A 17,190-nucleotide genomic window follows, 5' to 3' on the forward strand; every position below is an offset into this window, starting at 1 on the left:
ACTCTCTCCCAAGAGGCTTCCCTAGTGGCTCAGATGGTAAAGAGTCTGCCTGCAATGCAGGGGACCCAGGTTTGATCCCTGGGCCAGGAAGATCCCCTGGAGAAAGGAATGGCAATCCACTCCAGTTTTCCTGCCTAGGGAATCCCCATGGACAGAGGAGCCTGGCTAGCTGCAGTCCATGGTGTCACAAAGAGTTGGACACAACTGAGTGACTAACATTAGACTCTCTCCCATGAACATTTGAATCTTGAGCTGTGTGACACAAGAATTTAAAGTTTGGAGCTGGGTCATCCTAGCAGAAATACTCTGGAGAGACTGTCCATGAGTTCCTAGATCTAGATCTCAATTTGCACTGCTTCCTGTCTCCCAAAGACCCAATTATTCAACTTTTTCTTTATTTCTGAGTTATTTTATAATTTTGTAATAAATTTCCTTTTTACTTATGTTAATCAAAATCGGTTTCTGCCGTTTGCAACCCTAAATCCTTTCAACTAATAAATCTTCTGTTGTCTTTATCCATTAGGGTCTCCCCCAGTCATCACCATTGCTAGTTCCATTTCATCTACTAATATCCCACCACCAATCAGTCTGACTGGAAAACAGACTGTCTTACAAGAGACTTATCCAGGGAATGGTGTGACTCAGCAGAAAGTGAAGAGGAACTAAAAAGCCTCTTGATGAAGGTGAAAATGGAGAGTGAAAAAGTTGGCTTAAAACTCAACATTCAGAAAACGAAGATCATGGCATTCGGTCCCATCACTTCATGGGAAATAGATAGGGAAACAGTGGAAACAGTGTCAGACTTTATTTTTTTGGGCTCCAAAATCACTGCAGATGGTGACTGCAGCCATGAAATTAAAAGACACTTACTCCTTGGAAGGAAAGTTATGACCAACCTAGATAGCATATTCAAAAGCAGAGACATTACTTTGCCAACAAAGGTTCGTCTAGTCAAGGCTATGGTTTTTCCTGTGGTCATGTATGGATGTGAGAGTTGGACTGTGAAGAAAGCTGAGCGCTGAAGAATTTATGCCTTTGAACTGTGGCGTTGGAGAAGACTCTTGAGAGTCCCTTGGACTGCAAGGAGATCCAACCAGTCCATTCTGAAGGAGATCAGCCCTGGGTGTTCTTTGGAAGGAATGATGCTGAAGCTGAAACTCCAGTACTTTGGCCACCTCATGTGAAGAGTCGACTCATTGGAAAAGACTCTGATGCTGGGAGGGGTTGGGGGCAAGAGGAGAAGGGGATGACAGAGGATGAGATGGCTGGATGGCATCACTGACTCGATGGGGGTGAGTCTGGGTGAACTCTGGGAGTTGGTGATGGACAGGGAGGCCTGGCATGCTGCGATTCATGGGGTCGCAAAGAGTCAGACACAACTGAGCTACTGAACTGAAGTGAACTGAAATGCATTGTTGGGAAGAAATTCTCCATGGGTCTTTCATGTTTCTACACATCACGAAAGCACAAAGACTGACTATTGTTGTTATGGACTATCTTTTTCTTTGCTTTTTTTTCCACATCAGTAAAATACATTTATTTTAATGTGAATTGCTATAACTACAAATAAGGATAGAACATATTATCATATTCTTCCTGGCTATATATATATATATTCTGATTTGAATTCCTTGTTCAGTTTCCAAGCCCAAATGATGAATTCATTTTATTATTGTTATTATCATTAATTTGTTAGGTATTTTAAAAATGAATCTATTAATGTATTTTCCAAATATTTTTTCAATTGGTTCTTTTTCACTTATAATTTTGTTTATGGCATTTCATTTTATTTTGACATAAGAGAGAAGTGCTTGAATTTTGCATAATCATATCTATAAATTTTTCCTAATGATTTTTTTGGTTTTATGCTTTATAATGGCTGATACTCCAAAATTATATAAATACTTATCAACTTAGCCTAGAAGTATGTGTATGCTTCAGTTTTATGAAATTATTTGTTTATGTCTTGTAAGGAAATTAGAAATACTTGGTTATATTTGGTAGAAAGAGTTCCAGGAATATCTTTCTGTTTTGCTATTTTTCATCATTTCCATTTTTCTTTCCTTTCTTCCTTTTAAAATTTGTTTCTATGTTGGCAAAAGCAGAGTTCAAGTTATTTGGCTATCTGTGACCTTTCTAAGGCTTTCTTGGACTTCCTGGACTATCTTTTTAAAGATGTTTGTATAACAAACAATTTTGGAAGACGGAGACAGTACATGTTTGCTTTTGCCTATTATAAAAGGTCTGGGTTCCCTAAACTCAGGATTTCTCTCTATCTGTCACATACATTGGTGTTATTTGGTCTTCTTTGAATTGCCTGTTGGAGCTAGGGTCTGGGAAATTGACACAAATTTGAGATCTGACTACTGCCAGTGCTGTGACTAACAAAGTCCTTTGTCTATGATCCAGCCTTGTGTTTTCTCCCAGCATTCATGAAACCGTGGCAAGCTAGCTTAGATTATTGGATGGTAAAAATCACACTCTATGGTTATTGACAGTCTTGGTAACCAAGAGGGAATGTGAAAGAGCAAGGATGAGGACCTCATAGACCAATTAAAAGATTTTGAGGAAATCCCTGGGAATTAGTGTTGAACATGTTGACCAAATTTTATTATCAATCAGGCAAATACTTCTGTAATTTCTCGCTGCAGGCTGAGTACTAGGAAGTAGGTTGAAGACCAACCATGTGAAACAGTGCCTGGGGTGTTGCTAACGCTCCTCTGTGCAGGGCACGTTCTCAACCTGTTGATTAGTTTCACGTGTGCCCCACGGTGACAATTAGTACTAATATTCACCCTGGGTGACAACAGCTGGATTGTTTTATCACTCCATCTCTCATGCCAAACTTTAACCCATTCAGTTTAGAGCAAAATGTCTCAGGCTATTTGCAGATTGTCCTGGCTGCTAAATGGAGCAGTGGCTCTTTGGGGGAAAACTTCTGTGGGAATCCATGGATGAGGTATTATCTAATATTAGAGCTCTTCCTGCCTGGGATTGAGTTTCTAATGCTGATGCAGATGACATATTGGAGAATGGGAAACTGACCCAGAGAACTCTACATGTATTCTTACTGTCAATTCTTAGCCCTGGAAAACTTAACACTGGAACTAGGTGAAGCCAAAGTGATATTTTTGATAGTGAGGCATTAAATACCTCAGATTGAAGTTGTCATTTTTTTTCAGTCACTAAGTTGTTTCTGACACTTTCTGGCCCCACGGACTGCAGCACACCAGGCTTCTCTGTCCTCCTCTATCTCGTGGAGTTTGCTCAAATTCATGTCCATTGAGTCAATGATGCTATCTAACAATCTCATCCACTGCTTCCTCCTTCACCTTTTGCCTTCAATCCTTCCCAACATCAGAGTTTTTTTCGGATGAGTTGACTCCTTAAAAAACTTGCCACTCTATGAGCCAAGCCCAAGAGAGCAGAAAGAAGCAAATCCAGTGACACCAGCCAGAAAAGAATGAGGCCATGATTCTGAAACCCAAAGTAGGCAATATCAGCCATGAGGAAATTTACCTACCTTAAATTTTTGAATCAGCCTAAAGCATTGCAAGTTGACTCATTGGAGCCATGAGCAGCCACACCCAATTTGAAACTAAAAATAAATAAATGCAAAGCCTTACTGACGTAGAAGGCTCTTTTCCCTTTGTACCCCTCCTTCCCTCAGCCCCCTCAACTCTCACCTTGGCTGCTGATATTACAGATATTTGAAGGAACTTCCATGCTCCCTACCAGCCACAGACATATAGCACTGGAATGGCCTCCTCAAAAACCGACTAAAAAATTTCTAATTCTACTTCCTTCACCTTCTCCTGGTCCATGCACTTTGGTAAGGCAGTTTGGTCACTGAATGCTGCTGTCCTCAGAAAGGGTTCACTTCCCCTTGGCTGCTTTCTAGGTATTGGTCAGGACAAAAGGGGTAGGAGGTGACATAGACCTATTTTGAAAAATTGAGATTTCTTCCTGACCATTCTTGCATATGTCTTTCTCTCCCCTAATAGCAATTCCAGGCCAGCCCAGCTGGTATACTCTCTAGATGGCAGTTCAGCCAAAATGGTGCCCAGGAGGTTCCAACTTAATTCTGATTCTACTATCTGGATTCTCCAGTTAGATGGACTTGGTCCTAGATCGTAAAGATAATGCCACTTGACTGATCACACTATCACCAAACCCCCATGCAGTGGTCCAGACAGGTTGATGTGGGGTACATAAGGTGTTCGTATAACTTCTATTAAAATGTCCAAGCCTTGCACCTTTTTTTCTCAGTAAAAGGTCTGGGTGTGATTAGGAAATAACTACAAAAAGAGTGAAATTATCAATAGTGGAATTGAACACACCAGTTTTGAATCAATGGAGGACAGACAAGAATAGTACCTGGGATTGGGAAGACGTTAGACCCCAAGAGACACAGAAGAGAGATGGATCTGCATGACCTCTGTGTTTCAGAATCACCCTTGGAGCCTTCTTCATGATGGGCCACCGCCTGGTGAGTTTCTCCCAAACCATTGTGTGTGCCTTCGATTTTATTGACTGCTGGATCTGTTATCCTCTGCCTGATGCCTCTGACCACAGTTTGGCCCATTTCCTCTAACTTCACTGAGAAGTCAATCAGAAACAACAGAGGCTGTCCTCAGCTCCTGAATCTTTCACACACAAAACAAATCTGTTAACTCCTCTAGATATTTTCCCTATGCCCCAGTTTCACAATTATGTCAGTTCCTCTGATAGACAAATGCCACCCAGCTGGTGGTGTGGACAAACAGGACAGGTTGGACTGACTGCCCTTAATCATTGAAAACAATGATTAAACTTAATTGCTTAAACTGAACTGGGAATGTAAGGTTTGCCAGTTTGCTGAGAGCTTATGTTAGAGGCACTGTCAACACCTTCCCCTAAATGATGCAGGTCTTATATAGGAAACTCCAACAATTATAATAACGCTTTCTTTCCATGGGTATGGTGTACATCCTTTTACTATACTTCTTTTGTGGAATCCAGGCATTAACCTCCCTGCCTTCTAAAAACACAGTGACTTACAATTTAGCAGTGGTCATAAGAAATCTTCCAGGGTTAAAGGAAGAACCTGTAGACTATATAGCCCTTAAGTTCAGTTCAGTTCAGTTCAGTTCAGTCGCTCAGTCGTGTCTGACTCTTGGCGACCCCATGAATCACCACACACCAGGCCTCCCTGTCCATCACCAACTCCCGGAATTCACTCAGACTCATGTCCATCGAGTCAGTGATGCCATCCAGACATCTCATCCTCTGTCGTCCCCTTTTCCTCCTGCCCCCAATCCCTCCCAGCATCAGAGTCTTTTCCAATGTCAACTCTTCACATGAGGTGGCCAAAGTACTGGAGAGAACACCCAGGGCTGATCTCCTTTAGAATGGACTGGTTGGACCTTCTTGCAGTCCAAGGGACTCTCACGAGTCTCCTCCAACACCAAAATATAGCCCTTAGGACTACAGAAACCTCTCCAAAAAGAAGCTACCTTGGAAAGATTCCCAGAGAGATAACTGACATTTATGCGCACTGTAGTTATCCTTATGGCAGAAGTCATCCAATTAGAAAATTAGTTCCTGACTTTAGTTGAAGTGATCAATGGCACTACCTTATCCCTGGAAGGCATTCAGGTTGGCCTCAACTCACTGGTCAGGGTTGTTACAAATGAGAGGATTGCCCTAGACTTCTTTGAGGCCCAAGACAGAGCCTGTACAATCACCAGTACGTTCTTTTGCACCTGGATTAATATCTCAGGCCTAGTGGAAAAATCAATATAGAAACTTACAGAGCAAAATCACCTGACTTTCTAAGGTAGAACCTGATGATATATGGAATTTGTTCAGCTGCCTGGGTCTGGACTCTTGGGAGGCAAGTTTGAGGTCAATACTTCAGGTTGGCCTTATCCTGAGACTTTGACTCCTATTGATAACATGTTAATTGAATGCGGTGTGAGAAAAAGTTGGACAGATTTGGTTTTATTGGTCCAGACTAATCTGAGTGGCCAGTGGAGTAGTAGACTCATGGGATATTTTTCCAGATATCCAAGATAGCATAGATAGTTATGCTCATTGTCTAGTATAATAAAGATAATGTTTCTTTTTGCAGCAAAGAACAGGAAACTTTATTTTTATTATAATATAAACATATTATGTATATGTATGTTGTTGTTCATTTGCCTAGTTGTGTCTGATTCTTTGCGACTCCCTGGACTGCAGCACGCCAGGCCTCCCTATCCATTACCATCTCCTGGAGTTTGCCCAAGTTCATGTTCATTGCATTGGTGATACCGTCAAGCCATCTCATCCTCTGACACCCTCTTCTCCTTCTGCCCTCAGTCTTTCCCAGCATCAGGAACTTTTCCAATGAGTCGTCTGTTCACATCAAATGACCAAAATACTGGAGCTTCAGCTTTAGCATCAGTCCTTCTAGTGAATATTCAGGGTTGATCTCCCTTAGATTGACTGGTTTGATCTCCTTGGTGTCCTAGGGACTATCAAGAGTCTTCTCCAGCACCACAGTTTGAAGGCATCAATTCTTTGGTGTTCTGCCTTCTTTATAGTCCAGCTCTCACAACAACTGGGAAGACCATAGCCTTGACTCTATGGACCTTTGTTGGCAGAGTAATGTCTCTGCTTTTCAACACGCTATCTAGGTTTGTCATTGCTTTCCTGCCAAGAAGCAAATGTCTTCTAATTTCATGGCTGCAGTCACCATTGGCAGTGGTTTTGGAGCCCAAGAAGAGGAAATCTGTCACTACTTCCACCTTTTTCCCTTCTATTTGCCTTGAAGTAATGGGGCAGGATGCCATGATCTTAGTTTTTTTTAATATTTAGTCTTAAGCTGGCTCATTCACTCTCTTCCTTCACCCTCAAGAGGGTCTTTAGTTCCTCTTCACTTACTGCCATTAGAGTGGTATCATCTGCATATCTGAGGTTGCTGATGTTTCTCCTGCCTATCTTGATTACAGCTTGTAATTCATTCAGCCTGGCATTTCTCATGTATATGTATATGCTTATGTATATGGCTTCTCAGGTGGCTCCAGAGGGTAAAGAATCTGCCCCAGCGGGGGAGACCAGAGTTTGATTCCTGGATCAGGAAGGTCCCCTGGAGAAGGGCATGGCAACCCACTCCAGTATTCTTGCCTGGAGAACTTCATGGACAGAGGAGCCTGGTGGGCTACAGTCCGTGGGGTCACAAAGAGCTGGACATGACTGGATGACTAACACACACATGTATATGTGTGTGTGTGTGTGTGTGTGTGTGTGTATGTATATTCATGTGTGTTAAGTCACTTCAGTCATATTTGACTATTTGCAACCCTATGGACAATAGCCCACTAGGCTCCTCTGTCCATGGGATTCTCCAGGCAAGAATACTGGAGTAGGTTGCTGTGCCCTCCTCTAAGAAATCTTCCCGACCCAGTAATAGAACTGCATCTCTTACATCTCCTGCATTGGCAGGTGGGTTCTTTACCACTAGCACCACCTGGGAAGCCTATATGTATATATACACACATATATAATATAAAGCCTATATATATTATATGTTTATACTATATAACACACATTTATATTATATATATTACATATAATATATATGTGGACTTTTATATAATATAAAAGCTCAGCGTTCCTCACCTGTGATGATATCTGTTACATATGCAAGTGTCACCTGGTCCTTTTTTGCATCATACTATAGGAATTGGGGCATGGGAAACAAACACAAATGCTCACACCTTCACAACTGTCATTGCTTTGAGTAATAAAGTACTTTGTCTTTGACCCAGGAATCTCAAGTCTTCCTCCAACATGCATGAAATCACATCCATTAGCTTGCAAGAAGGGTAAAATGTGAGACCTTAAAGTTTTAACATCAGTCCATCTTATTTATGATACTCTTAATGGGTTAAATCCCTCCATCAAGTGAACTTAGAAAATCCCGTTCCTCTCCACACAGGAGAGAAGAACTGATGAGGGATTAGGGTGACGTTCAGTGTCCTTTGTGGCTTTCTCTCCACTTGTAGATTTGCCTGTGCTCTTTAAACAGCCCTCTCTTAGAAAGCAAAATAACTTTAGTTGATCTCTCCAGGCCCTACTTCTTACACTCTGCTGGGCCATCCTATTTCACCCCTCTAGCCTGTCTTTGCTCACTGTCTACCTGAGTTGTAGGTGGCGCTGCTGGTTGGCAGCATTCATTCTCTACCATCACCACTCCCCCTGCAAGATGATTTCTGATGGAATTCAAACACCATTTAGACATTCACTTATTTTCCACCCCCAGCTTCAGAAGTGATTGGTCTGAAAGTAACCCATTCACTCCCTTTGCCAACAGATCAATTCTGGTCAATGAGCTGTGAAGCCAGCTCTCAACTCTGCACTACCTGTTATGCAAGATCATACATTTCCTAAGTGCTTACTGGTGGTCCAGTGGTCCAGAATCCACCTTCCAATGCAGGTTCATTCCCTGGCTGGGGAACTGAGATCCCACATACCCTGGGGCAACAAGCCTGTGAGCAGAAACTAAAGTCCATGCGCCACAACGAGAGACGCCCTTACAACTAGAGAAAGCCTGCATGCTGCAGTGAAGAGCCCATGTGCTGCAACAAAGGCACAACGCAGCGAAAAAAATGTTTTTAAATGTTTAAATCTGTTTGAAGGAGTTCCCTGGTGGCTCAGCAGTAAAGAATCTTCCTCCAATGCAGGAGACACAGGAGTCACGGGTTCGATCCCTGGGTCAGGAAGATCCCCGGGAGGAGAGCATGGCAACCCATGCCAGTATTTTTACTGGGAAAATCCCATAGACAGAAAAGCCTAGTGGGCTACAGTCCATAGGGTCGCAAACAGTCAGACACGACCGAAGCAACAGTACACACACGATCAACCTCTTCAAAGAACATCTGTTGTCTGGACCAAATACCACTTTTCAGGAAAGAGTATTCTTACCTGGGAAATCCCATGGACCGAGGAGCCTGACAGGCTACATTCCATGGTGTTGCAAAGAGTTGGACATGACAGTGACTAAACAACTACAACAACAACAACAACAGTTGCTGCCAGCCAGATCATGTGTGTATGTATATATGTATATATATATATATGTGTGTGTGTATATATATATGTATATATATATATATATTTAGGGCTTCCCTGGTGGCTCAGCTAGTAAAGAATCCACCTGCAATGTGGGAGACCTGGGTTCAATCCCTGGATTGGGAAGATCTCTTGGAGAAATAAAATGTATTTGAATATATTTAAAATGTTTTTTGGACCAAAGCTTATATAGCGTAAGAAAATCCTGCCTCTATCAAAGCCTCATATACTCGTCTCCTAATTTTAATCATCTGACAAACAGCACAGTTACCCCCACATTATATTCTGATAGCAGGAGGGACATGATTAACAGAGAGGATCAATCCATTTATCCTTCCATCCCCTGCCCTTTGCCCAGGGAAATCTCATTCCCTCTTCTTGTTGAAAGTTCTTACCTTCTGCTGACGTTCTCCCCAGCCAATGACAAGGGGAAAGTCTAGACTTTGCATGAGGACACTTCTGCAGCTCCTCTTCCCTGTCAGCATCATTGCTGCCTAACACTATTTTCAGATCTGTCAGATAAATTTCTACAATTTGTAAAACATCATCAAAGAAACTGAGAGAAAGGTGAAAGGTATTGTAAGTCTGGAGGTCAGAAGTGATCAGTGGCTGGCTCTGTTTGATTAAATCAGGAGTACTATTGCTTAATCCTGGGGCAGTACTCCTTCAGCGCTAACATGTTTGAAGTTACCTATAAGTGTCTACAATGGAAATGTTGAGTAATTCATTTCAAGATTTATCTGAACAGAAAATGCATTATCTTGAATGAAATGGAGATGGGAAGACTTCACATTTGAGAAATTCTAAAACTCTACAAGATCTTCTTAGATCTAAACAGGGAGGACTTGTTTTTTTTTCCCTAAAGTATTTTGTATAATAAACATATCAAGTTTCCTTTTAAGAGAATCTTAAAGGAAGCAGATGCTTTGAACTGATCTGAATTTAGAGCTGAAAAAACTGTAAAGTCTCTTTTGTAACTCACACTGCTTTGAAGAAAAAGGTCAGAGTCTTGAGAGGTTTCATTTTCACATGGATAGCTGAAGAAGACAATGCCCAGAGAAGATTGGGATTTTTCTTTGTATGCACTATGGAAGAAATACCTATTTTATATGTAAAAAAAAAAAAATCAAGCATTCTTTTCTCTAGACAAAATGTAGAGAGAGAGAAATAATAGATGTGGGAAAAAATAAAGAAACTAAAATTATGAAAGGCTTATGTACTTTGTTAGAGTGCTTTGCTGAGAGTCCCCCTGGTTTATTAACAGAAGAGTGCAATGCAAGGAAATGGTCAGAATAATGTGTTTATCTTTGGGAATAAACTACAAATCTTCATTTTAGATAACAAGCATTTATTTAGTTATTCTTATAATAATATTATTTTTAGCATACCATACTACTACCATAGTGTGGTAGTCTTTTTTCATTGATTTTAAATGCAACATATGTGGCCATATATGACAAAGCCACAGCTAACATCACAGTCATCCACAAAAAGATGAGAGCATTTCCTCTAAAATCAGGAACATGACAAGGATGCCCACTCTCACCACTTTTATTCAGTATTGTATTGGAAGTCACAGCAATCAGACAAAGAAAAGAAATAAGGGAAACCAAATTGGAAAGGAAGAAGTAAAACTGTCACTGTTTGGCATTTTAAATGTTGTAATACTATATATAGAAAATCCTAAAGATGCCCACCAAAAAGCTATTAGAACTAATAAATGAGTTTGGTTGGTGAAGTCGTGGGATACAAAGTTAATATATGTAAATCTGATGCATTTCTATCCACTAATAGCAAGCTGTCACAAAGAGAAATTTAGAAAAGAACCCTATTTACAGTTGCATCAAAAAGAATAAAATACCTAGGAATAAATCTAACCAATGAGGTAAAACGCTTATACTCTGAAAACTATAACACACTGATGAAAATGAAAGTGACACAAACAAATGGAAAGACAAACCATGCTCATGGGTTGGAAGAGTTAATAACACTAAAATGTCCATACTACCAAAGGCACGCTACAGATTCAGGGCAATCCCTAGCCAAATACCAATTGCATTTTTCACAGAACTAGAACACATAATTCTAAAATTTGTGTGGAAACATAAAAGACCTCCAAGAGACAAAGCAATCTTGAGAAAGAACAAAGCCAGAGGCATTGCATTCCCTGACTTCAAACTATACTATAAAGCTACAGTAATCCAAACAGTATAGTACTGGCACAAAAACAGACACATAGATCAAGGAAACGGAACAGAGGGCCCAGAATGAAACCCATACTTTTATGGTCAATTAATCTATGACAAGAGAGGCAAGATTATACAATGGGAAAAAGACAGCCTCTTCAATAAATTGTACTGGGAAAACTGGACAGCTACATGCAAAAGAATCAAACTGGACTACTTTCTCATACCATATTCAAAAATAAACTCAAAATGGATAAAGACTTAAATGTAAGAACTGAAACCATAAAACTTCTAGAAGAAAACACAGGCAGCATGCTCTTTGGCATTGATCTTAGCAACATTTTTGGGGGATCTATCTCCTCAGGCAAGGGAAGCAAAAGCAAAAATAAACACCTGAGACTACATTGAACTAAAAAGCTTTTGCACAGCAAAGGAAACTATCAGCAAAATGAAAAAGTAGCTTATTGAATATATTTACAAACGATATATCCAATAAGGGGTTAATTTCCAACCAAACAAACCAAAAACTCAGTTATTCAACATCAGAAACAAACTTGAATAAGATATGAACAGAGACCTGAAGAGACATTTTCCCAAAGAATATATACAGACAGCCAAAAGGCATATGAAAAAATGTCGACGTCACTAATCATCTGGGAAATGAAAATTAAATCCCAGGAAGATGACACCACACACCTGTCAGAATGACTACCTTCAAAAAGAACAAATAACAAGTGTTAGTGAGGATATTGGAGAAGGACATGGCACCCCACTCCAGTACTCTTGCCTGGAAAATCCCATGGACAGAGGAGCCTGGTAGGCTGCAGACCATGGGGTCACGAAGACTCGGACACGACTGAGTGACTTCACTTTCACTTTTTCCTTTCATGCATTGGAGAAGGAAATGGCAACCCACTCCAGTGTTCTTGCCTTGAGAATCCTGGGGATGGGGGAGCCTGGTGGGCCGCCGTCTATGGGGTCGCACAGAGTCGGACACGACTGAAGCGACTTAGCAGCAGCAGGGAGGATATGGAGAAAAGGGAACCTTGATGTACTGTTGACGACATTGTAAATTCCATAGCACCCACTATAGAAAACAGCATAGAAGCTCCTCAAAAAGTTAAATACAGAACTACCATATGAGCCAACAATTTTACTTCTGGGTATTTAGTCAAAGGGAAAAAAAGCATCGATTTGAGAAGATATGCACACCGTAGTGTTCATGGCAGCATTATTTACAATAACCAAGACATGGAAGCAGCCTGAGTCCATCAATAGATGAATGGATGAAGAAGATGTGGTATATGTACAGTGGAATATCACTCAGTCATACAAAGAAATCTTGTCATTTGTGACAACATGAATGAATTCTAGATAGTACTGTGCTAAGTGAAAGAAATCAGACAAAGACAAACACCATATGATTTCACTTACTTGTAGAATCTAAAAAAATGAACCAAACAAAATGAAAGCTGACTTACACATACAGAGAACTCGCTGGTGGTTGCTGGAGCGGAGGCCCATGGTGGAGGGGTGAATTGGTGAAGGGGACTCAGAGGTACAAACCTCCAGTTATAAACTAAGCTATGGGGATGAAATTTATAGTATAAGAAATATAGTCAATAATGTTGTAATAACTCTGTGTGGAGACAGGTGGTTACTTATCTCAGTGTTCATTTCATAATGTATGCAAATATCAAATCAATATGTAGTACACCTGAAACTAATATTTATGTCAGATATATTTTAGTTTTTAAAGGCAATATGTTTAATGTAGAGAATAAAAAATGCTTCTTTACTGAATAAGTATTTTTAAGATCCTACTGCATTTATGCATTAGGAACACAATGCCAAACAAAAACAGATGTGGTCTGTTTTCAGTTTGTAAGAGTTCAGTACATATCACTCAATCCCCCAAACAACTCTATGATCGTAAATGCCCATAAAGAACTGAATTTTAAACATACAGTGGAATACTGTACAGTAATGTGAATGAAGAATTTATAATTCCATACAATGGGTAAATCTCTGAACATAGTGTTAAGGAAAGATGCCAAATACAAAAAAATACATGTTATATGACTCCACTGAGATGAGGTACAAAGCAGGCAAAGTTAGCCTGTAAAAAAAGGTCGTGCTTTGGGACATAATGACAAGAAGAGAGCACAGGAACCACATCTGGAGTCAAGGAAATGTTCTGTTTCATGATCAAGGTGCTGGTTACATGGATGAGTTAAGTTTGTGAAAATTCAGTGTAGCTTAAAAACTGCAACAGCTTTAAGAGAAAATAGTTATTACTATTTCCATTAACAGATGGGAAGTCTAAGCTTCTGAGAGGCTGATGACTTGGGTCAAAGTCATACTTTAAGTGGCACAGCCAGGTTTCAATCCAGGCTACCTGCCTCCAGGGCCCAGGTGTCTGAGGAACCTGAGAAACTCCTATTACTCCACACGCTCAGCAGCTTTTGGTGTTGTCAGATTTTTGGATTTGGGCCACTGTAGTAGGTGCGTGGTGGTATCTTTACCACTCGAGGTACCATGTATCTTGGCATATGTTCCAAGTGTATTTGAAAAGAAGATGTGTTCTTGAATGGAGTGTTCTGTAAATGTCTGCTCAGTCTTGTTGACTGATGTCTTGTTGAGTTCTTCTGTATCTTTCCTAGTTTTCTGTCTAGTTGCTCAGTCAGCTAGATTGTGGATGTGTTGGTTTTAATTCACAGACTGTGAATAGAGACTTAGTTAAAATAAGGAGGGGAACTTCGTTCTGTGGAGTGACAGCTGATATGACTACCCCAGGCAACTGGAAAGGACAAGCTTGAAAGTACAAAGGGCAAATGCAGGTGCTTACTTCACTGGATAAATCATCTCTCCCCAGATGCCTCTCGATATTGCTATTTTCTGACTGAAATCTCTGAAATGAATCTCCTCTACTAGAAGTGTCCAAGTTCTGCCATGTCATTAAACTTTTTTAAAATTGAAGGATAATTGCTTTACAATGTTGTGTTGGTTTCTGCCAAACACCATTTCTATTTGCCAAACACCATTTGGCTATTTCTGCCAAAATAGCCTAAACTCTCACTTTAAATACCATTTTCAGTTAAAAACAAAAGATCTTGTGGGTAGGGGTTTAGGGATTCACAGGGAAAGAAGACAATTTATATAGAGATAGAAAAGCAAATGTCTGGTAAATAAATTTTGATGTGTCATGTGGAGACTATGGGACACAGAGTGGACTCTGATCTCTACATCCTCGCTAGTTCCCACCACCACACTAAGCCCATATGCTTTGCAGATATCTCTGGTCATAGCTCTATTTTGAAAACAAGCCCTTTATTTAAATTCTTTGAGCAGCTAAGGGGGAGAAAAAAAGACTTCTTGAGTCTTCTATATTTTCTGGTTGTCTTGAAAAAAATCTACATGCCAAAGAGATATTTTGGGGTGGCTGATTCTTCTCCTTTATACACAGATATGCAGATGACACCACCCTTATGGCAGAAAGCGAAGAACTAAAGAGCCTCTTGATGAAAGTGAAAGAGGAGAGTGAAAAGGCTGGCTTAAAGGTCAACATTCAAAAAACCAAGATCATGGCATCCGGTCCCATCACTTCATGGCAAATAGATGGGGAAACAATGGAAAAAGTGACAGACTTTATTTTCTTGGGCTCCAAAATCACTGCAGATGGTGACTTCAGCCATGAAATTAAAAGACACTTGCTCCTTGGAAGAAAAGCTATGACCAACCTAGTCAGCATATTAAAAAGCAGAGACATTACTTTGCCAGCAAAGGTCCATCTAGTGAAAACTTTGGTTTTTCCAGTAGTCATGTATGGATGTGAGAGTCTGACTATAAAGAAAGCTGAGCACCAAAGAATTGATGCTTTTGAACTGTGGTGTTGGAGAAGACTCTTGAGAGTCCTTGGACTGCAAGGAGCTCAAACCAGTCCATCCTAACAGAAATCAGTCCTGAATATTCTTTGAAAGGACTGATGCTGAAGCTGAAACTCCAATCCTGATGTGGAGAACTGACTCACTGGAAAAGCCCCTGATGCTGGGAAAGATTGAAGGCGGGAGGAGAAGGGGATGACAGAGGATGAGATGGTTGGATGGCATCACCAACCTGATAGGCATGAGTTTTAGCAAGCTCTGGGAGTTGGTGATGGACAGGTAAGCCTGGTGTGGTGCAGTCCATGGGGTCACAGAGTTGGACACGACTGAGCAAGTGAATTGAACTGAACTGAAGTGTACGATTTGATGGCATTCAGTACATTGGAATTGTTGTGCAACCATCTACCTAGTGTCAAGGAGAGGGACATTTCCCCCTTTACCTCTCTTGAGTTCTTGTGGTTGGACTGTCAGGCGAGTGTATGCTCCTCAGTTCTGTCTCGTCACAACAAAGATTTGGAGTGACGGACATTAAAGCCCCCCTCGGCGTGTCACAGCTCTCGGGTTCTGGACAGACCGTGTTATAGCTCTCAGGTCTCGAGAGGACCGTGTTATAGCTCTTAGACAAATCAGTGTTACAGCTCAGTGTTACAGCTCTATTTTATTTAGATAATAACAGGAAAATCCATCTTCGAGGCGTGAGGGCATGTTGACCCAAAGATAAGAAGAGAAGAGCGCCCCAGTGCGTGGGGGTGGCGGGGGGAGAGAAAGAGAGAGAGCGCGGGGGAGAGAGAGAGCCCCAGCCCTTTGGCTCCTCTTTTTACATGTTTTCCTCTCCCTGGGCCTGTCCTATGTAAATTGGACCAGCCAGGAGTGTTGTTTGTTTTACCTGAGGTCCTCACTCTGGTCCTCCGACCTTCCTTTGTTCTGTTTTCATGGGCTTTTCTTTCCTTGTCTTTTAGCCATTGCCATTCTGGACTCCTTTTCCCCATTCTAACTACCTAACAGGACTAATAATAAAATTGACACAGGCAGATTAGCAGGAGAAAAAGAATTAAATTTTAATTTCTGCACATGGAAGTCCCATGGAAATAGAACTTAAGTGGCCAAAATAGACAGCTTATATCTGTTTAGTTCAGTTCAGTCTCCATTCCCTATTGGGAACCAGTCTGTTGTTCCATATCCAGTTCTAACTGTTGCTTCCTGACCTGCATACAGATTTCTCAAGAGGCAGGTCAGGTAGACTGGTATTCCCATCTCTTAAAGAATTTTCCAGTTTGTGGTGATCCACACAGTCAAAGGCTTTGATGTAGTCAATAAAGCAGAAATAGATGTTTTTCTGGAACTCTCTTGCTTTTTCGATGATCCAGTGGATGTTGGCAATTTAATCTCTGGTTCCTCTGCCTTTTCTAAAACCAGCTTGAACATCAGGAAGTTCACGGTTCATGTATTGCTGAAGCCTGGCTTGGAGAATTTTGAGCATTACTTTACTAGTGTGTGAGATGAGTGCAATTGTGCAGCAGTTTGAGCATTCTTTGGCATTGTCAAAGAATATATAAGCAGTTCAGGCAGCTTATATACTTTGTAGAAAAATTAGAAATATATCTGTGAGGAATTGACAGGTCAAAGGTTTTGGGTGAAGAATGTAAACTGAGCTTGGCTTGAGGTGATAAATGAGAATAAGTAACAAGTTTTATTAATACAGGCTTCTCTGCTCTGAATTCCTAACTTTGGTGATGAAGTGTCCTCCCTCCAGATGCAGAGGGTGCACCCTTCATGTAAGATTTATTTCCTGCTTTTTTCATGGAGACAGAGAAGGATCAGGGTTTCCTTCTTGAATCACCTGCTTTTCAAGCAACTTCAGTCAGTTCAGTTACTCAGTTGTGTCCAACTCTTTGCGGCCCCATGGACTGCAGCACACCAGGCTTCCCTATCACCAACTCCCAGAGCTTGCTCAGACTCATGTCCATCAAGTTGGTGATGCCATCCAACCATCTCATCTTCTGTCGTCCCCTTTTCTTCCTGCC

Source organism: Bos grunniens, chromosome 3 (assembly GCF_055505025.1).
Source record: "Bos grunniens cultivar Pamir isolate PY7600 chromosome 3, Bosgru_T2T1.0, whole genome shotgun sequence".
In the NCBI taxonomy this organism is placed as follows: Eukaryota; Metazoa; Chordata; class Mammalia; order Artiodactyla; family Bovidae; genus Bos; species Bos grunniens.